General features: G+C 43.2%; 1 protein-coding gene across 5 annotated transcripts in view; it reads right to left on the bottom strand.

Moving 5' to 3' along the window:
- The window catches only part of SGMS1 (sphingomyelin synthase 1), a 922,685-nt gene that overhangs the window by 324,496 nt on the left and 576,348 nt on the right, over window positions 1–21,841 (bottom strand). For 2 of the 5 annotated variants that reach the window (XM_078642900.1, XM_078642901.1), the window contains exon 5: window positions 20,742–20,816. The exons of the other annotated variants lie outside the window; for them this stretch is intronic. The gene's annotated coding sequence lies outside the window, so the exon portion shown is untranslated. The remainder of the gene's footprint in view (window positions 1–20,741; window positions 20,817–21,841) is intronic. 5 annotated transcript variants of the gene reach the window in all.

Genomic DNA, 21,841 nt, shown 5'->3' with positions numbered 1-21,841 from the left:
ACTGGTGCTCCAAGCGAGTTGGTCTTTGTTTCCCTGGGTGATGTCTCCTCATCCAGCATGGAGACAAGCAGGCCTTGTTCCCCAGTCCTGGTCACAGGCAGAAATCTTGCAGAGCTTTCCCTTCTCACAAAGCCAGTCTGGCTGCTTGGCAGATGACAAATTGTGGGATCTCAACCTCCACTTCTTATAGAACACTTCCAGAAACCAAATGTGATTTAAGGTCTGAGTCTTTGAAGTTTTATGTTGGGGTTCTGATTCTTTTGAAGGATACACTTTTCTCTCTTCTACCGTTTGAAAGGTGGTCTGTCACAGCAGGGGAGACTCCGAAGCGGATAGTCCCACAACACTAGCCAAGGGAGTGACAGAGTTCACACCTGGATATCAGCACAGTGATTTGTGCATTAGAAAGTTAATCCTGGGCTCCCAGCTCTACTCTTTAGAATTCCCTTATCAGCCCCATCGCCTTCCTGAGATGTGTCCAAAACCCCTTCCTTGTGATCGATCAGTAAATCAAAGAGCACACGTTTTAAGTGTAAAGGAGTCTTTCTTCCTTTAGTGTGTCCCGTTCAGCTCACAGGAATGGAGCAATGCATATATCTGTCTGGGGTAATTCCTCTACTCCTCATGTCTTCACCAGGCAGGCCTGGGCTTCTCAAAATGGAACCCAGGGTCCTATATGTGATATACTACAGTCGCACTTGCACTCAGTGAACATACATAGTACCCATACTGTCCAGTACTGTCATCTCCACGTATTGTGCCACCACAGACTCATTCAATCTGTGTGCACTGTTCAGTACTGCAGCATTTCTGTATTGTACCAGGGTGTGCTATTTGCCTACACACACACTGCCTGCACTCACACTCTCCATGTGTGCACTGCACAAAACTTCACCCTTCAAATAATCTACTTCTCACAAGAACACATATGCCCGGCCTGTGCTTTCCATTGTGCATGCACTGCACAGGACTACATCTCTAATTTAATGTATTCCGCGCAGGCATACATACACTCAATACATGCACTTACCAAAACTGTACCGCACAGTACTACTCTATCGCCACGGCGTACCCTTCCCAGCCATAAATACAACCAGCGCAGAGTCACTACTCCTGCTTTTGCAGTACTCTACATCTACCTAAAATGTGAGTTAAGCATACAGCAGCAGATTTTTTTTTAAAGGTGAGTGAGCCTTTAGGCCTCACTCCAGAGACACAGGGTATCAAACATTCGCAATGTAATAGGTCTCACATTTACGAAGCTCTCGTAATTGTGAGGCCTATTGCATTGCAAATGTTTGTTTGTAAAAGCGCCCATGTGGCGCTTTCAATTTAATGTCGGCTGAGCGGTGTCTAAAGAAATGGGCACAGCACCATTAACGTGAAAGCGCTGTATGGAGAGTTTTTACAAAAAGAAGTATTGGCTTGTCAACTAAACAAACAAATGCTTATTATTTTGGGGAAAACGTCCCATGCCACAGTTTCACTTTAATGGAGGCTGTACCATTTCCTTAGACGCGACTTTTCTAAGGAAAAGGGCGTGGCCGCCAGTAAAGTAAAATGCGGCATGGGGCAGTTTAAAAACTAAAAACATGCTGCCACGATCAGCGCCGCAAATAAACCAAAGGCACGACCAGCACTGTATGAGTGAACCGTGCTATGGGAGAGAGAAAAAAATTAAGTAATGGGGGTAGAGTGTCCTGCCTACATTTAAGCAAATAGTACTTGGAGGCAGAAATTAAAGCCTTCCGAGTGACAACACATGTAACAGGGGGTGTGCTCATGGGAGGTTACAAAATGAGACCAGGCAGTACTAAGGAGGGACTACTAAGTCTATTGACCAAAAAAAAGCCACAGTTTCCAAAGCTCATTGACACAAGCCAATGAAAAATAAGGGCAGAGATTCAAGTCCATACCTGAATACAGCATGCCTCGCAGAGCAGGCTTGACCTAAAATGGACAGATTTCCTCCTACTGATCACTACACGGTATGCTGCCACCATTGCTCGCGACCTGCTTCCACCACTATGAGGGTAGCACTATGGGTGTCCCTCGCAGTCCAACAAAAACACACGCTGTGAGACAAGCCTAGGTCATGGCACACTTGCATGATCGGGTTTGCCTATGACAACAAAATTAAGCATTAGGGTTCCAAACAACTATACAGCTCAGCACAGGAGTACATATCTTTTACCATGCCAACACGCTCAAATACATTTATTTGCTTTTCCGTTTGGCAATATTTGCATCTTCTTTTCTAACACTTTTTTTGTTTGAATTTTGCTGCTGTTTAATGGGGAAAATCTGGTTATCGTTTCACCCTGCCTTCTGTCATGGTTCCTGGGTTCCCCCCTCCCGCTTACCTGTTGCCAGTATGTGTTTGCCGTCACTCGCGTGGGACCCAGCTTCCGGACTCGGCACATTAGTGGTGCAGACTATGGCCGGAAGTGCAGTTACGTCATCAGCGCTTCAGGGGAAGATCGCTTACAAGATGCGCCGTAACCGGGGAAGTCGCTTCGTATACTTTCTTCAGCCTGTTTCCTGGTTCCGGATATCTCGTTGCCAAGACCCGTTCCTGACCGCGCAGGAGCGCCTTCTACAGTACCTGGTTTCAGGAGCGCGGTTCTGCTGCTGGATCCTTCTCCACCTGAACTCCGTACTTCGTAAGGTACTAGCGTAAGAACGCTAAGGGTATTTAGCGCAGGAGCGCGTTTGGGATAATTACCGCATAGCACAGGAGCGCTTGTTAATTAGGTTATTGGTGTTCGCGCAGGAGCACTTATAACATTTCCTGGGGCATATCGCAGGAGCGCTTATGATCTTTCCTTGGTCGTAGCGCAGGAGCGCTTATGGTTTTTCTTTTTTGGTCGTAGCGCAGGATCGCTTATTACATTTCCTAGGGCATAGCGCAGGAGCGCTTTTGTTATTATTTCCTGGTACTTAGCGCAGGAGCGCTTACTTGTTGTTTTTGCATAGCGCATGAGCGCATCTGGGTGTCTTGGTATACAGCTCATGAGCCCTACATACTAACGACTGTACATAGCGCAGGCGCGCTTATAACTTTCAGTTTCTTTTCTCTGATGGTAGCAGAGCTTCTATGGAATAATAGGAGGTAAGCTGTTTCCCACATGAGTGTATGTTTGTGAGTGGTTGCCGGGTTAGCGATTTATTGGTAACCTGTGTTCCCTTGTCTTCCTGACCAGCTGGTGCCCAAGGTCCATCCAAGCAGAAGGACGTCCACTACTACCTACCCAACACCATCCTGATCCTTAAATATTGGCTACCATCCTCACTCCGATCCTTATCCTGGTTTGTTCCTTATCCAGAGTAGGGTAGGGTGGGTGTGGGGGCGATAGCTCGTGTCATCTCTGCGATAACTCTCCACAAGAAACAGGTACTTGTGGGGAACCAGACACCTTCTCATTTATAATTCTCTCTGAATACCACCAATTGTTGGTTTAAAATGAGATACCCCATTACAAAACTTTTTCTCTCCCCTTCAATCTCTCGTCCCAATCCCCAAGGTGCCACTCATCAGCACATCATTTGCTCCTTTACGCACCTCTAAAATGTTCGTTGTTTCCCCAAAAGTCACCTCTCTTCACTACAACCTTGCTAGCTTCTTTCCCTATTTTTCTACAAAGAAAATTATAGCACTGAATCAGACTTATCTTTTTAAATGTGTTGTTCTTTTTCAGAACATTGTAAATGATCAACATTTTTATGAAAGCATTTGAGCGTCTTTGAGCCAATGTTTATGATCCCGTACCAATTTCCATGGTGGCTCTTTTATCAAAGTAGATAGTAATTCCAAATGATCTGTTCCAGTGAACTGCATCTTTTTCATGATTATTTTCTTTCATTTTTTCAACAATTCACAGTAACAAAAAAAACGCTATATCCTTTTTGTTACATACAGTGGCACTGTATCAGCAAGTTACAGTTATAGAAGTTCAATGAATTGATGGGGAAACGTCATTGAGACACAACCAGTATCTGTAATGTCCGCATGGTCAAATCAACCTGGCATCGCAGCCCAGTGTGTACTCATCAATAATGCTCCCCTTGCTGTCTCATCGAGAGGAAGGGCAGACAACTGTGCATAGCAACCTACCATCCAAACACATAAGCCTGGAATGCTACAAACCCATTAGAAACAAGCATTGACAAAGCCAATCGGTCGCACCTACGCAAATGCGATTGGCTTTGCCAATATGTTTTAGCAATGTTTTATACCAGCGTGGCTGCTATTCAGCATAGCTAAAAGTTGGAGGGGTAAAGGAGAGTTGAGTGGCATGGAATGGTGTAAAGTTGTGGACTGCTGTAGAGGGTATTGCGTAGAGTGTTGTACAGTAGAGTGGTGTGAAGTGGAGTAGACTGTCAGAGTGGAGTAGTGTGTTATAGAATAGAATGGAGTAAAGTGTCATAGAGGTTGTCGCATAGAGCATTGTAGAGTGGAGTAGTTTCACAGAATGGCTTGGAGTGGAGTGGCATAGAGTAGTATAGATTGTCAGCGGAGCAGAGTTTAATGGATTAGATCATCATAGAGTGGAGCATCATGGAGTGGCGTAGAGTGAAGTGGCATAAAGTACAGTGGTGCAGATTAGATTTGCACAGAGTGCTTTGGTTTTGAGTAAACTGGTGTAGAGTGCAGTAATGTAGCTACGCAGTCAAGTGGTGCAGAGTTGAGTAGAGTGATGTAGTGTGAAGTAGTGCAGGGTAGAGTGCAGTGACAGAGTGCAGTGACAGAGTGCAGTGATGCAGAATAGAGTGTCAGAGTGTAGGGTCACAGAGTAGAGTGGTACAGAGAGTAGTGGCAAATTACAGTGGTGCAGAGTAGAATAGAGTGCAATGACGTAAGGTGCAGTTGTATACAGTAGAATGCTGTAGCGTACAGTGCAAAAACAACAGTTGATGGACAGAATGCAGAACAATGTCACACATTCACCCCAGTACAGAGATCTGGGCCTAAAGACATCGTCTTTTTTCCAGTCCAGGGAGGACCTGGCTTGGCAGTTCAGGCTGGACTGTTCCCATGAGGCACAGGGTCAAGACTGATTTGCATATGGCTGGGTTCAAACTGGAATGGCATAGTGAGCAAGAGAATGATGGATTTAACCCAGATCTCTTAACTGGGGGTTAATGTTTTGATTTGTTCTGCATTACCTCCATCAATAGTATGTCTTTTGCTGTAGAGTATAGTGGCATAAAATGCAGTGGGGCAAAGTGGTTGGCATAGGTTTAGTGGTGTAGGTTGCATTGGGCTTGAGCAAAGTGATGCAGAGTGCATTGGCATAGAGTGCAGCGGCACAGCAAAGACTGCAGAGGCGTAGACTGGCACAGCATAGAGTGTAGTGGAGCCAGAGTAGATTGTTTCGGAGTGGAGTGGTGCAGGGTAGACTATAGCGGTGCAGTGTAGTGCACAGTGGCACACAGTAGAGCAGTGTAGAATAGAGTGGCACAGCGTTGATTGTAGTGATGTGGAGTAGAGAGGCTTAAGAGTGCTGTGGCATAGAGTACATTGTGTCAGAGTAGAGTGAAGTGGTGTAAAGTGGAGTGGTGCAGAGTGGAGTTGTTTAGACGAGTGGTGTAGAGTGCATTGGCCTACACTGGAATGGTGTAGAGTTAAGTCGTGCATATACATAGTACAGTAGGGTAGAGTGCACTGCCACGGAGTAGAGTGGTGCAGAGTAGAGAGGCATAGAGTGAAGTGGCACAGAGTACAGATGAGTGGTGCAGAGTAGAGTGCAGTTGCGCAGGGTAAAACGTAGCAAAGTCGAGGGGCATAGAGTTCAGTGGCAGAGAATGGAGCGCTGCAGAGGAGAGTGTCAGAGTGCAGTGGTGTAGAGTAGACTGGCATAGAGTGCATTGATGTAGAGTGCAGTAGCGTAGAGTATAGTGGTTTACAGTACAGGGGTACCAAGTAGATTGGCATAGAGTGCAGTGGCATATAGTGTATTGGTTTTGAGTAAAATGGTGTAGAGAGCATTGGTGTAGAGTACAGTGCAGCAGTGTAGAATAGAGTGGAGCAGTGCAGAGTGGAATAGAGTAGGGTAGAGAGAAGTAGCACAGAGTGGAGTGGTGTAGAGTAGAATGGAGTGGTGCAAAGTACAGCGGTGTAGAGTGCATTGGCATGGAATGGAGTGGTGCAGAGTACAGCAGTGTAGAGTGCATTGGCATAGAGTAGAGTGGTGCAGTGGCGTAAAGTGCAGTGACGTAGAGTGCAGTCATGCAGAATAGAGTGTCAGAGTGCAGTGGCTTAGAGTGGTGCAGAGAGCAGTGATGTAGAGTATAGTGCTGCAGAGTGGAATAGCCAATATTGTTTCAGAGTAGATTAAAGTGACGCAGAGTGCAGTGGTAGAGTAAAGTGTCAGAGCACAATGGCATAGATTGAAGACGAGTGCGTGGGAATAGAGTAGAATGTTGTAGAGTATAGTAGCATAAAGTGCTATGGTGCAAAGTAGTTGGCATAGGTACAGTGGTGTAGGGTGCATTTAGTTTGAGTAAAGTGGTGTAGAGTGAATTAGCGTAGAGTGCAGTGGTGCTGAGAAGATTGTTTCAGAGTGAAGTGGTGCAGAGTGGAGCATAGTGTGCAAAGTAGAGTGCACTGGCATAGTAGTGGTGTAGAGTAAAGTGGTGCAGCATTGATTGCAGTGGAGAGGCGTAAAGTGCAATGGCATAGATTCAATTGTTTCCGAATACAGTGAAGTGGCGCAGAGTGGGGTGATGCCGAGAGGAATAGAGTGGAGTGGTATAGAGTAGTGGTGTAGAGTACAATGTTGAAAAGTGGAGTGGCGTAGAGTGGAGTGGAATGGTTTAGAGTGAATTCTAGAGATGGGTAGAGTGCACTGGCATAGAGTATAGGGTGCAGAGTAGTGAGGTGTGAAGTAATCGAGAGTGCAGTGTCGGAGTGCAGCAGTGCACAGTAGATTAGAGTGGTGCAGAATAGAGTGCAGTGGCGTAGAGTGGCAGAGAATGCAGTGCTGCAGAGTAGAGTGTTGTACAGTGCAGTGGTGTAGAGTGGCATAGAGTGCAGTGGCATAGAGTGCAGTGGTGCAGAGTAAAGTGATCTTGAGTGCAATGGTGTACAGTGCAGTGGTACAGAGTAGACTGGCGTACAGTGCATTGGTTTTGAGTAAAGTGGTGTAGAGCAGTGCAGAGTAGTGTAGTGCAGTGGTGTGGCAACAAGTTCAGTGGCGTAGAGTAGACTGTTTCAGAGTAGAGTGCAGTGCTGCAATGTAGAATAGAGTGACTTAGAGGGGATTGGCATAGAATGCACTGGGGTACAGTGGAGTGGTACAGAGTAGAGTGAGTTGGCATAGAGTACAGTGTTGCAGTGTAAGGTGACAGAGTGAAGTGGTGAAGAGTTCAATGGTGCATTGTAGAGTAGTGTGGGGTAGAATGCATGGGAGTGGAGTGGTGTAAAGTGGAGTGGTGCAGAAAAGAGTGCAGTGGCAAGGAGTGGTGCAGAGTAGAGTTCAGTGGGGTAACTTATAGTATGCATGGTATGGTAGCATAGTGCCATTACAGACACCACATCTTCAACTGAAATGACAATTATATTTGCACTCACATACAGTTTTCCTAATAAAAGTATACAGCACACAAACAATGTGTGGAAATGTCATCACCCAATATATTGATTTGATGGTCAGCATAGTTCATTTACAAACATTTACATTTTGTTGTATGCTGGAAAAATAAATAACAGTGCAGCCTTCCTCAAGCAGACCCCAGAAGCCAGCATGGGTGTCATATAAGTTCTCTCACTTTGAAGTCAGGGAAAGAAAAATAAACATCAAGCTCCCTGGAAGACACAGCCTAACATTTGACATCTGTCTTTGGAAGCACAGCAAATGTGACAAGATAAGAACAAGATTTAACCCCTTGGGTGCTCCCGTCGGCCGCTGGTGCTGCGAACAGCCAACAGCCAACGGCCGTTGCAGCCCCCTCCCCCCCCCCAACTCATTAGAACGCCCACACCGCGGCGGAATTGCCGCCGCAGTTAGGGCGTTAAAGGCCTGTTTACAGAAAGCGAGTTTGTGTAAGAATACAGTAAACAAGGTTTGGGCAAAAGGACCGAAAAACTCAAGCTAGACATAGTAAAGCAAATAAAACCAGCAGCAAACAGAAAGCCAGAAAATGTGGATTGCAAACCCCAAAGCCATTGGTAAGCAACGGACAGAATGTATTCATAGGTCAATTTTTTGAATGTCCCTAAGATGTCTTTAGCACACCAGATTAGGCTGTGACCCAAAAATTACTTCTATCTATTGCTGACATAAAATTAAAACAGGTCTTGTATATTGATTTCTGATTTTAAATCTGGCTGTATGGAGGTTACCATACACCATCTTTCATCCCAGGAAATGCAACAACGTGGAACAATTTAGCAGAAGGGCATGGTGTGGACAGAAAGCACATCCACTGTAAGGTACACTATTTTTAAGCCCCAAAGCCACCAATCAAAAGTACAATATATGTTGCAGAGGGTACAAATGTACTCCTAAAACAATCTTACAGCTGTTTGAAAGTCAGAAAGACTAAGTGCTGCATTGTTGAAAAACCAAAAGCCCCCAACAAAGAGACACTTCTAATAGACAGGATTAAATGATCCCTTCCATTACAGAAGAGCATCCGCTGAAACCCCTTGTAAAACAAAATTGACAAAAAGGTAAACAGAACATCGAAGATGAGAAAATAGCTAAGCAACCACGCAGGAAACCTATTCATGCACAGAGATGTACCTGTCCTTGGAGACATAACCAAGAAGTCCTGTTTACACCATGTACAATTAATGGCAAGGACAGAAAATCGCACACTGGTTTGTCTCTCTTAGGAGTAGAGAAAACATCCTGATTTAAGAAGATTAACAAAGGGGTGGTTCTTTTAGTTGCATGATATATCACCAGCAACTCGCCCAATCAAGTATTAGTCAATAATAAAAGTTGGTGTCTCAGCTCCGATGCCGAGTTTCCATTTCATCTCTTTGGTTTTTCAACAATAGGTCTAACTGAACTTGCCAATAAAGCTCACGTGCGACTATTCCGAAGGCACTCTGGGATTTTACCAAGACAATATTTAAATGAGTCCGTAAATAAAGATGACTCCTCTTACACACGCACAATTCAACATCTTTTTTTTCTTATAGGGAAGGCTGCTGGGTGTTGGACGTAATTCAATGTTGCTTTAGGAAGGTTCCCAACAGTCACACCCACTTACTGTAGCTTTAAACTATGCACAAAGGCTTATCTTAGTTTCTCCGTCCAATAACAATAACCCATTTTATGGGTAAATAAAAAATAAAACATAAAAAGATGTGCCACGCAGTAAACCACATACACTGCAAACAAGAAGACCAATAAATATGTATGGGGAGCTTCAGGGGAAAACAAGGTGCTAGAATCGGACAATATGACACACACCAAAGACGTTAAGGGTCACCAATCAGGTATTCACTGTTTAAAGCATACTCACTTAACACTTATTGTAAAATGACTGCCCCATGCGTGCACTTTAGTGAACGAACAAGAAGAGCAGCCCCCTACACATTCTGCTGTGCGGTGCCGCAAATGCAAGAGTGGGTAGTAACAAGAAACACTTGAGGTTTCACACAACTTCAAAACACGACAGTATTTTATACCTTTAACCAGCTGGAAACAGCAGCTGTCGTCTTTTTAGAAGTATTAGAGTAAAAGCGTTGTACTTCTTTACAACGGAGTTCGTAATATTTTAATGATTTTGAAAACCCACCTGATAAGTGCACCTACATCTTACCTACTAATAGTCCAATTTTTACACTGCGTTTCCAAAGAAATTTCTGCAGAAGGATTGTGCTTGGTGACAATGCCAATTTCCCCTGCAAGTGGTGGCGTAAGTAAATTTATATATTAGAAGCAAAAAAAACCTCAAACCGGTAAGGAGCCTCCGTATAGAAAAGTAGTCACACGTATCCTGCCTGGAACTTCCGAAAAAAAATACCAAAAAAATTAAAGCTTATCCTTCACTCCCCATAGACGTCTAACGACAACCAACACATCCTAGCCCCGGGATCTCCAAAAAGTGCTGCTAAGATCCCCAAGGGAATTGGAGCAACTGTGGCCTCATTCAGGGCAAGCGACGCTATATTATTTCTACTATGGAATAGAATACGATAAATCATGACAAGATAACTCAAAGAAAGCAATGGTCTTGCAAGTAGTAATTAAATGAAACAATGGTGCCGCAGCGGCTATTCCTGCTATGGCAGAGGAGGGAAGTGTGTACTTTTGTAACAAACCGTTTGGGGAGAAGCTTTGGATATAGGATGAGAAACTTGGAGGTGACTAGATGTCTGTCTGGAGTAGTGTTTGTTTGGTGGGAGGCAGTTCTTTTATGGCATCTGTGCCACTACATAGTTTAATTTTTAACTGGATGGCCAGCATTGCTGTCAGTGGAGCTTGGGGTGGGACAATGTGTAGGAGGGTCGGACTGCTCTGGGTATAGTTATTTATAATATTTACTTATTCTGGCTTTGGCTCATGATCAAGGAGAAGTTTGTCGAGGCATTGGGTCGAGGGCCAGGCATGATACGGACGGTAGGTTTCTCTTCAAATGTGTCAATACCACTCCCAGCAACAAGAGGTCAAGGGGTGACACAGTCGCTTGGGAAGGTATTGAATCAGCTTATGCTCAAGGGTCCTCACAGACTGGCAGGGCGGATGTGCTTAGGCGGGTTGTATGAGGGGCTGCATGGTTGTACTCTTCCCATCATGTTTGTGTCTGAAGATCACAGGGCAAGTATTTGGGTCAAGAGGCACAGGTAACAGAGGGACACGGAAGATTAAGTACAAGGTTCAGCTGATAGGAGACAGTTTGTATCTGCAGGGAGGAGACGGGAGTAAACGACGATTAAAGGTAGCTGAAGTTAAAAAGATTAGGTCCTGGACATCAAGGCTGTCACGAGCACACAATGAGACATGAAGAGGGAACAATTTTTTTCTTAGTTGGTGGACTGCAAGACTTTCATGCATGGGCCTGTGGGTTCTTCAAGCAGATGTTTTAGGCAAGCCACAGATTCTTTCGCCTTGAGAAGATGGGAATGACTGCTTGAGTGGAGGGATTCAAGGCTACTGAGAATGGAAGGCAATCAAGGAGATGAGTGGCATTCAAAATTATGATTTTAAAGTAAGTTCACAGAAATGAAAGAACTACTACAAATTGGCTGAGAAGATTGAGCTTGACCAACAGCCACAACAGCAACCCACTTTATGAAAACAACCGACTGCTCAAAGCAACATCTTTGAGTGGTCTATGTCTATTTAGTACCACATTACATGTTTAAGGGGTATTTCTTTTTGCCGTGATCAGTTTGGTTTTGCAGTAGCAAAAAATCAATGTTTTTATCACGTCCTGATCCAGCACTAACCAATGAAAAAATAAATTCAGCAAAATACACAGCAGTTACTAATATGCTAAAGAGCACTTGAGTGCCAACTGTTATCACAAAGGCAATACATGCAACCAGACCAATGGTTAATTGTGCTATAAATGGCGTTTAATGTGCTGGGAAATATGTTCAGGAACCACAATAGGAACAAGTCTTGGCAAAGCCAATAGGTCTGTGTTGGCCGTCAACGTTTGGCTTTTTCAGTGCTTGTTTGAGCTTGTCATGGATTTTACTGAAGGTTATTGTTGGGAGCAGAAGGCTACTCCCAGTCTTTAATAAAGTGGCTAAATCAAAAATGTTTTTTGTCACAAAAAGCATGTTGACATGTTAGCACTGAAGTGAACTTTGTGTGTAGATGTGCTCCTTGTGAAAGGCCAGAACGCGGTCCCTCCAAGTGACTGCCCCCTGGTTTATACTGGAATGGGCGAAAGAAAATTGTGAATCGCAACAACATAATAATGGATAAAAGGGGTTGGCTCAAATACCATACAAGTAAATTATACATATTGAAAAATCATACGGTCATGGCTACCACCCAACATCAAAGGGCAAGTTTATAAACAGAATCACTAAAATAACTCCCTTTAGCCACAGGGACATTTTCCACTTAGATTTTTAGAGATAGCCTCAATAATATTATGTGCGAAGGTTATAAGCTGCTAAATGCCAAGTGCACTGTGTACTAGAAGACCTCGTGAATAGCTTGTGGTGGGAAAGGCATAAGCTGCAGCTCTCAAACAACATTCTTTCCTGTGCTATCACAATCGGATAACTCCTTTAAAATTACCACGGCCGATAACGCACCAAAATACAGAAACAGGCTTCCTCTGACAGTAGGATCTGACTCATGGCACCAAGAAGTAATAATTGTGTTCAACGAGTAAAGAAAGGGATGGATTTGAGGTTTACTGCGATACCCTTCCAAAGCGCAGTACTGTACTCTGAAATCCGTGAAGTCTGAATTCGACAGCGGGTCAATGCAGACTGCATGATTATTTTGACTTGGGTCACCATGAGATCAAATGCATCTTGAGTAGGCTAAAGTCTGAAGTTATCAAATATATAGTTCTTCGGCTCAACTGAGGAGGAATGGAGAACCAGAAGCATTGCCTCGAACACATTTTTTTTCGAGGATGTAGCCTTACGGCTAGAGCGGTTGAGCTGGGGAACCAGGTTAGAGTCTCGGCAACTACGCTCAACATCCTGCGATTCTGGGCAAATCACTTAATCTCCCCATGCCTAACAAACATTAATGTGTCCATCTGTAACAAAAACTGGTGCTCATGTAAAGCGCTCGGACACCTGATTTCTCTGGTCTAGTTTGCGCTATATAAAACTAAAAAAATAAAACCCTAGCGTGAACAGCTGGATTTTTTGCAAAATCTGCTCAAACAAACTCTGTGTCCTCAGTAGGTCACTTAGTAAATCTACAGATATATTGTGATCAGGGAAGAGAGAATACAGCAGAAGTGCTCAACAGGGTTTCACCTGCCACTCAAAGGGTGCAAGTCACTAGAGAAATATCGTGGACTATCACCCAGTTCACAAGAGTCAGAGCGGTCTCGAAAAGAAAAAAAAACTGAGAACTACTTAACTACACCGCTTATCTTTTGGGAGCCAGCCCAACTAGAAGGCTTAATTTCAGGACAGTGCAGATCAGCTAGAATAAAAAAAAAAAAATCAATATAGTTACAACTAAAATAATGAATGTGTCTTCATAGGCTATTGCCATAAGAGGAAGGGTCGATAAGCCTACATGATGCAGGTAAACGGAAAACAGCACACACAAATCAGTGAAAGAACACACAATTCTTTCAAAGTCAAAATGCTAAAAACCTTCTTTGGTTTATGGCACAATGTGGTAAATAAATTCAATATATTTCAGTCTCAATCTGTGTAAAGTACCTTTGGTTGGAAATGACAACTGGAATGGTTACTGTGATCGACTTCACAGCCCAGAAATATGCAGAACACGTTTGTCAAGAAAATACTGTTTTGTTCTACACCTTTTTTGCCTCACTTCGAGTTCCTGTTCTAGGCAAAAAGCAGTTCGCAATGAGGTTGGGAGACAGATTTGAAGGAACTCAACCTCACTTTTGGGGTGCCTAGGAGCACTTCAGAAGCCAGGCCGGTGCCGGCAAATAACTAACAAAGGAGTAACTGTGGAAATGTCTGCATCTGCAGTAAGATCAATTCTTTATAGTGTCACAACTCAGCCCACGGACGGTTAAGAAAAAGGACGGGGACCCCGACTGGCTAAAAGATGCTGCCTTAGCTCCAATTTTTATGGGAGAGTTGGTACATAAAGAGCTGCATACTACAGTGCCCTCACAATTGTAGATCCTGGTAGATAATTTTCTGAACATAAAAGCACTCCTTCTTACTCTTGCAAGTTTAAGAAAAGAGATAAGTCTTCTGGGATACCAAGCCTCATTGACAGTGCGATGAAGGGACAGAACTGTTCTGAGTAAGCCTCTGAAATAACCAAATCAATAACTCCTTAGGCTAGGACAACGAGCCGAGAGGAGAAAGTTGTGTGCCCCTCTACTATTGTGCCTAAGTGATTGCTGTAACTTCAAAACTACCAAGATGTCAAGACTTTAGTCAGAGGCATAGGGAAGTAATAAAAAAAATACATTCTTACTAGGCCAATCTACTGCCTTCCCGAACCCCAAAGCAACCATGCTCACCTATCAGCATTCAAAGCAAGAACCTCTGTCAATCACTGGCTTCAGGTTGCTCCATATGCCATTCATAACTGTGCCTTGCAACCACCTGCTAATCACACAACTGAAAGCTAAAGAAACAAATGCATACCTCAGATTTGGCATTTTCAGACCTTCCTGTAGCCCACATGAGCAATATGTGGTTTTAAGCAGCAGTAGTTGGGAGTGTGGCCACTAAAACAGTCTTGCACATTCATAGAGCTTCAGGCCAGACTGTTACTGCTGGAATAGGACCAGAGCTGTTTTTCATATAACTGCTTCAATGAACGCAGCCCTGTCTTCCAAGTTTGAGCTGGACTCCTCCCAATGAAGCAGGATTAAGTATGATTTACATATACATAGTTCCTGACAATGCTGGCAAAAAAGATGGATTATAAATATTAGTGGCTGAGATTAATTTAAGTGTTCCACCCATCACATTTTTGTTTTCTCAGTGAAACCTTAAGAGGTGTTCCATTTCTGCCATAGTCCAGCAGGAAGGGGTGGGAGTGCTTCATTATATACAGAGATCACACGAATGAAAACTCTGGATTTTCTTCAGCTAGAGGGACCAGAACACACTGTATTGGTGGCACAACACTTTCTTCAATTGGAATTACTGGATCCCGACAATACTATGGCTTTAGACTTGCGCAAGGAGCTCTGCTTGCAGACGAGAGTCCTAAATGGAAGGCATCAGGGACTGTAACTGTATTGGTGGAGTTGGGGAGCCCACAAGACAACGATTCGGTCACTTGTGCAGGCTCCAAAAGCAGAGAGATATTTTTATTTTATTTATTTATTAAGCTTATAAAGCGGGACAGCTACCCAAAAGGGTTTCCCGGCGCGAACAGTGTCACAAGCAGTAAAGCACAAAAGATACGCAGTTATTGATTGAAGAGCCAGGTCTTAATGGCTTTGCGGAAACGAGCATAGCAGTTCTCAGAGCGAATGTCTAGAGGTAGGGAGTTCCAAAGCTTGGGTCCCAAGAACGAAAAAGACCTGCCACCCATCCTCGACAGTCTAAACTTGGGCACAGCGAAAAGTTTTTGAGAGGAGGAACGGAGAGAACGTGACGGGGAGTAAGTTTTAACAAGGGATTGCAAATAGATGGGAGCATTACCCGTCCTGATTTTGTGCATATAACTTAGCGCCTTGAATTTCACTCAGCTCTCTACCTTCAGCCAATGAAGATCACGAAGGCGTCCAGTTATGTGATCAGTTTTACGACAACCACAAAGCAAACGTGCAGCAGCATTCTGCACTAACTGGAGGCGTCTCGTGACCGCCTTGGTCGCCCCCAGGTAGAGTACGTTACCATAGTCCAACCGAGAGTTAACCAAGGCATTCACCACGGACCTCTGGGTGTCAGTTGGCAACATCCAAATAATCTTCCTCAGCCAGCGCAGAATGGTGAAGCAGATGGAAGACACTTTATTGGCTTGGCATTGCAAAGTCAGACCCTGGTCAATGATCATCCCCAGGTTGTGCACATGCTCAGATGGTAAAGGAAGCGGGCCCAATTCAGAAGGCCAGTGCCTGGAACTCCAGAGGTCTTGTTTTTGTCCAAGGACCAGGACTTCAGTCTTTCCTCCATTCAGTTTGAGTAGATTAAGATTCATCCAGTTGGATATTTCCCCAAGGCCAATCTGCAGAAGAGAGGTAGAGGCCTGGTCAGCTTGTGAAAGGGAGAAGACAATTTGCGAGTCATCGGCATAGCTAAACAGAGTAAGCCCGGCACGATCACCAATACGAGCCAAGGGAGCGACAAAGATTGAAGAGGAGGGGGCTAAGGATCGAGCCCTGAGGTACACCATGGGGTGATAAATAGGTTTTGGAGGTTGCAGAGTGAGAAAAAAATTTGAAACGTCCGATCAGTCAGGAAAGAGGCCAGCCAATCCAGGGCTAGGCCACCGATACCCATGGCGGCAAGAGATCTGAGAAGTATATTGTGGGAGACAGTGTCAAAAGCTGCACTGAGGTAGAGTAATATCAGTACAGCTGTGTCACCTCTATCTAGAAAGGAGCGAAGATTCTCCGTAACGCCAAGGAGTGTAGTCTCGGTGGAGAAGCCTGGGCGAAAGCCCGACTGGGAGGGATGAAGTAAGTTATTTGCAGTGATGAATAAAGACAGGTGGTGGTGAATATGCCTCTCTAGGACTTTAGAGAAGGCAGGCAGCAGAGAGATGGGACGGAAATTTGAAAGAACTTTGGGGTCAGCAGTGGGCTTCTTAAGTAATGGCGTAACCATTGCATGTTTCCAACAAGCGGGAACAGAGGCAGACTTTAGTGAAAGATTAAGTATAGTGCAGATCATGGAGAGCTGTGGGGGATCCAATAACCGGAGTATAGTGATGGGCAGAGGATCAGTCGGGGAACCAGATTTTAATTTACACAGAATCTCACGAAGGGCAGCTGGGTGCAGATCAGGCCATGAAAGGAGCGGGGCATGGGTGGGGATAGGAGGGCAATTTAAATCATCAGAATTAGCAATAGATACAAGGGAAGTGTTGCTGCCATTAAGGTCGGGAATGTCTTGATAAATCGTGTCATATCCTACTAGTGAAGCTAAGTGGCGGTATCCCCCTGATCTGCTCGGTAGGAGTCTTTACAGCTGCATGTCAAAATGAGATGCAATGACTGGTACAAGTGGCAGTAGCAACTGATTTGTCTTAATTGTTGTCTGTACCACTGTTTACGCCCAATAATTGGATTTAAACATAAATTAGCTACATTTGCTAAACATGGAATGTTGGAAAATATTACACCCATAAAATGACAAGCTGAAGTTTGGGACAGAGTGAATGTTCAAAAATGAACTATCTGATGTTAAGGTAAAACAAAGTAAATATACTACATTTCAAGCTGTATGTTTTAGGACATTATTTTATCATTATTAAAATGTAAATGAATGTTTGAAGACAGATTTAGTGCATCAGTTAAAGGCACTTTTGTACTGCTACGCTGATTTATTTATGTCACTTGTACACACATGTGATCGGTATTAAGAGTTGTGTGTGCTCTTGTTCTCCCTATATACATATGCATAGGAGACTGAGTCTACAAGGTAAGTGTAACGAATGGGATATTTCTATTGCCTGGAAGAGGGTTTGGCAATCCAAGGCTGGGAGTAACTGGATCTGTTTTGTCACTTCCCCATCCATACTGTTTATTATGACTCAGAATACTTGGAAAGGCGTCGAATGGACAAGCAAAAGAAGTGGGAGGAAGCCAATTTCCTTACAGATATGTGTTGTGAAATGTAGGATGCAGTGGTACCAAGAAAGGGTTCACAAACCTTGTTAGACAGGTTTCAAGTCTTATGAAGGAGGAACAGGATCCTTCATTAAGGAGAAAAAAATACAAAATGTGCTGTATGACCACTGAAGAAACAATGTCATTCTTGCATTAAAAGACAAATTGATTATAGCCATATTGGGTCAGGAAAATGTAATTTTGTAACTTGTTTATTTCCAAACGTTCAAAAAAACAGACTTTCATAGGTGTGTGTATGCAAGGTTATAGAGACTTTTTATATACAGTGAACAGTCTTGGCATGTAATATTTATAAGAAAAGCTATTGTTTATAAACTGGAATCCAATATGACAAAAACGATGTCACCAAGAAGCATTTTTCGTCTACCGAACGTGTTTGGACTGTGTGATTCAGGAGCCCATTGTTGTGCAGGAATATATATATTTTCAAGTTTTTTGCGAGAATATAAGCAAACAGACAGCCAACTGTCTCAACTCTCCCACAGCTCCTACTTATGCACATATACTCTATCCTAGTCATCACAATCTATTGTATGATTCTAAAGAATTAAAGACCCATAACGCATCCCCCTTTCTTAACAAAACAAAGTTAACAGGACAAGCAATTGTAATCTACCTCACATACAAAATATTTTTTAACAAATGTTCAAACAAGACATTCCAGATTTTAAATTCAAAACATAGCAGAATCCCATCCCTTCTTTCCTACAAAGAAAACGAACTAAAATTACAAAGGAAAATTCTCAGAAATGTAATCTCATAACCACACAGGAGGTTGTCGCTACTATTCTCACCATAGAGTATATGGTTCCCCTGTGTATTTGAGGTTTCATCACAGGCAAGACCAACACCAATTGTATCCCTGCAATTCATATCATTTGGTCTGTCTGTATTGTAGGCACTAGAAGAACCAGTTAACTCATTTGACCCTCTATTGTAGTTGGTTCCACCACAATAATCAACAATGGTGTCATCCAACACATCATTAGCAGACTCATACTCTGAACGAATCACAGACAGGTTGGGCGCATAACTTTTCGCTATTCTCTTAAGATTCCAAACTCTTACATCTGCCAGACCAAGAGCAACACCTCCACTTCCACGGGTTCATAAAATTGACTTTCACCCTCCAGAACTTTGATGGGCTTCTTAACTTACACCCACTGACCCACCATAAGCTGACATTCCTTAGTTCCATGTTTAATATCATACCAATTCTTCCATTATGACTGTGGACTTCAATCTATCATGTACCACGTCCTCAGACCAATGCAACACATTGGATTTAAATAACGACCCACATTATATTTGGACCTTGGGTTTCTCCCACGCATAAGGACAAATAGTGAGTATCCTGTAACATCACATATAGACACCCTATACGCTGAGTTTTTTTATTTGTGTTTCGTAGTCACTACCCCCTGAAGTAGGCAGTTGAATTATGTTCTTGTTTACTCTAATGAAGCACTCCTCAATGCCATTACTGTTGTGGTTGTGTTAAGACATTGTTCTGCGTTTAATTCCTAGCCTGTCAAAATATTCCTTTGCTCTGTTGGACATAAATTGTATACCATTATCACTCGTAGGAGTTCCTTCCATTGAAAAAACTGTCTATGAAACTTAAAACAGCATCTGTATCCACTTTCGGCACTACCTTAATCATTGGCCTGCTGAAGACCATGTCAATCAGCACAATAATTAATGTATGCATGTCTCCGATTGGACCCACTATATTAACAGTGACAGAATGCCAAGGTGACTTTGGTACGAGAAATGTGCCCATAGGAGGTTTAAATGTTTAAGATTTGTCAACATTTTTACACATGGAACATTCCCGTACATTTCAATTTCAATATCCATTCCTGGCCACCAAAGTGACTTTTTACCATTTGTTTAGTTTTTAATATACCAAAATGACCTTTGTTGCAGAACTCAAAGATCAATTTACACAGATGTTTTGGGGGTATAACTCTGTTACCCCTCCAAATATGCTCCCCCTGTACACAGTTCTATTTTCACTTCCCAAAAAGGCTTTCATCTTGCTTTTAATATAGGTTTGTTTGGTTATCCGGTCTGAAGATATTTGGCTAGGTGTCAACACTTAATCCTCCTTGTATGCAAGTCCCACACTTCTCTTAATGCAAGAATTTCCTGATTCAGGTACATAGGCAACTTGAAGGTCCTTCCAAACCTCATCTTCACACTCAAACAACTGCTTATCCCATCCTCGTCGCCAACTTTATGTAAGAAAATATATTGTACGATTCTAATGTATTAAAGACCCATAAAAAACATATTTCTTTCTAAGCATGACCTTTTTTCAGGGGCCCCGGAAAGGTATGGTTTTTGATGAAGCAGTTCGACCCCATCAAATTTCCTTGGAGGGCATCTGCTAGCACCCTAAAATCAAGCCTGAGCGGCCAGCGCAGGCAAAGGTATGCTTGTGGTCAAAAGGTTGAACCACACAGCTGAAAGGTCAAAAGCACTTCTAGAGGCATCAGGAAAAAAACATGAATGTGAGCAGAATAATATTTACACTGTTTTCCACGTAGAGTGTACTGTTTTTTTTAAACCACAATAGACCTTTTTGATTGAGAAGGTATTAATAATACTTACCCATCTTAGTAACACTAGGGACTTATTAAAATATTGTTCCTTTTATTTTGTAAAATTGTCATATTCTGCACAGCTGGTGGAAGTGTGAGAATTTATTTGGAACAGCCACTTCCCTTAAACAGAGCGATTGTAAAATCCTCTTTATCAAGAGTCTTAACCCTTAATTGTGCTTAAGACTTATGTCGTGGGTAACCTCAAGGGAGAAGGGCCTGGAAGAGGCCTTTGGACGTCTGACGTGTATGGTGACTGTTGACCTAAAGTTCACTGAAGAGAGGTTTCATTTGTAGAAAGAGATTAGGGTTCGACTGAAAAAGGGTACAAGAAGAAAAACACTGGAAGACAGATTTGCCCCAGGTTTACTGAAATAATTTTCTCGGTAACGAAAAAAGAAGTAGAGTTATGGATTTATGTGTACAAATTCTATTTGGTGTAGTCATTCATCAATGTTCTGTCTGCTTCTGTTCAGTCAGTTTTCTCGTGTCTGCTAATTATTTTCTACGAAACCTTTCATTTATTATTGTAACATTCATTCATATGATTTAAAGTTATCATATGTACATAAAAATAATTCACTGTATGTAGCTTGTGTTGAGTATCAAAAAAATGTCAGCACCAAAATCAGTGGAACAGAGGAAGGAAACCGAATGACGTGCTCGCTGTTAACTTCTACAAAAAAAATATCAGTGGCTGTCAGGTTCACTGGTTGCATAACATACCTTCTCTGTCACAGTGGGACAAAAACACTGTGAAGACATTTCCCAATCTCAAAATCTGGAGGTCACCACCTAATTCTGAGAAACAAAAAAACACAAAGGGGGAAGTACAGCAGTTTACTTAAACACAAACTGAACAATGCCGTCTATTGTCACCGTACATCTGCACTAACTTGAATGACACTTGAACCTCCTTATATATTCTTAAACCTTTATCACCTAAGGGAGATCAGAAACATGCATTTCCACCTCAGTCCTCACTGAACTCTGTATACAATTCCACCCTGTTCCAAGCCCACTACTTCTGAAAACACAAAACATAGTTTTGCTACAAAATGCACCATTGCCAAAGTAATGCACATTGAAATTGCTTCTTCGCTGCCTCCACTTTTATAAGCACATTGGAACAAAATCCTCTCTCTGTGCCGTGATTGTGCTACCTTTTTTATGCCTCGCCTTGACCACACATGCGAGGTTTCTGTGAGACCTTTTGTTTTCTATCAGTGCGTTAGAAACTGCTCACTGCTTTCATTTCCTTGCTTCTTAAATGTCAGTTGCTCTTGGACTTCCGTCCTCTTGGTGTTTTTGTCCTTCGCCTCGAGTATAGATGCACTATTTGTGTCATTCCACTGCTCATTTTTTTTTTAAGATGCTACTTTTTTCATGTGTTGTTGTTTTTAGCTAGCTCCTTCGTTAACCTCTCCCTATCCGTGTTCTCCCCTGTTTGTCTGTTTGCCCCACCTCCTCCCATGGTCTAAGTCAGCTTCCTACCACCAACCATCCGGCCTACTGTTGTTCTTGTGAGCCTGCTCCCACCCTACCCTCCAGCTGTCCTTGACGTCTCCTTGCACCCCCTCACCACTCCCACTGTCAGCAGGGCCTCACTGCTCTCGCCCTCTCCTCTCCTGTTGTGCATGTTGCCTACATTCTCACACTGTTCATGTGGCCTGCTTGCTCCCGCCCTCCTGTTATTCATGCTGGCTGCTTGTTCCCACGCTAACCCTTCCGTTCCCACCCTTAATTTCGTTGTCATTGTTTCCATGTCCTCCCTCCCGTGGGTCATACTGCCCCCAGCACCCACTGCCTTACCATTGTGCGTGCTG

Source organism: Lissotriton helveticus, chromosome 5_1 (assembly GCF_964261635.1).
Source record: "Lissotriton helveticus chromosome 5_1, aLisHel1.1, whole genome shotgun sequence".
Classification (NCBI taxonomy): domain Eukaryota; kingdom Metazoa; phylum Chordata; class Amphibia; order Caudata; family Salamandridae; genus Lissotriton; species Lissotriton helveticus.
The sequence above is the reverse complement of the archived record's forward strand: the minus strand, read 5'-3'. Positions and strand labels throughout refer to the sequence as shown.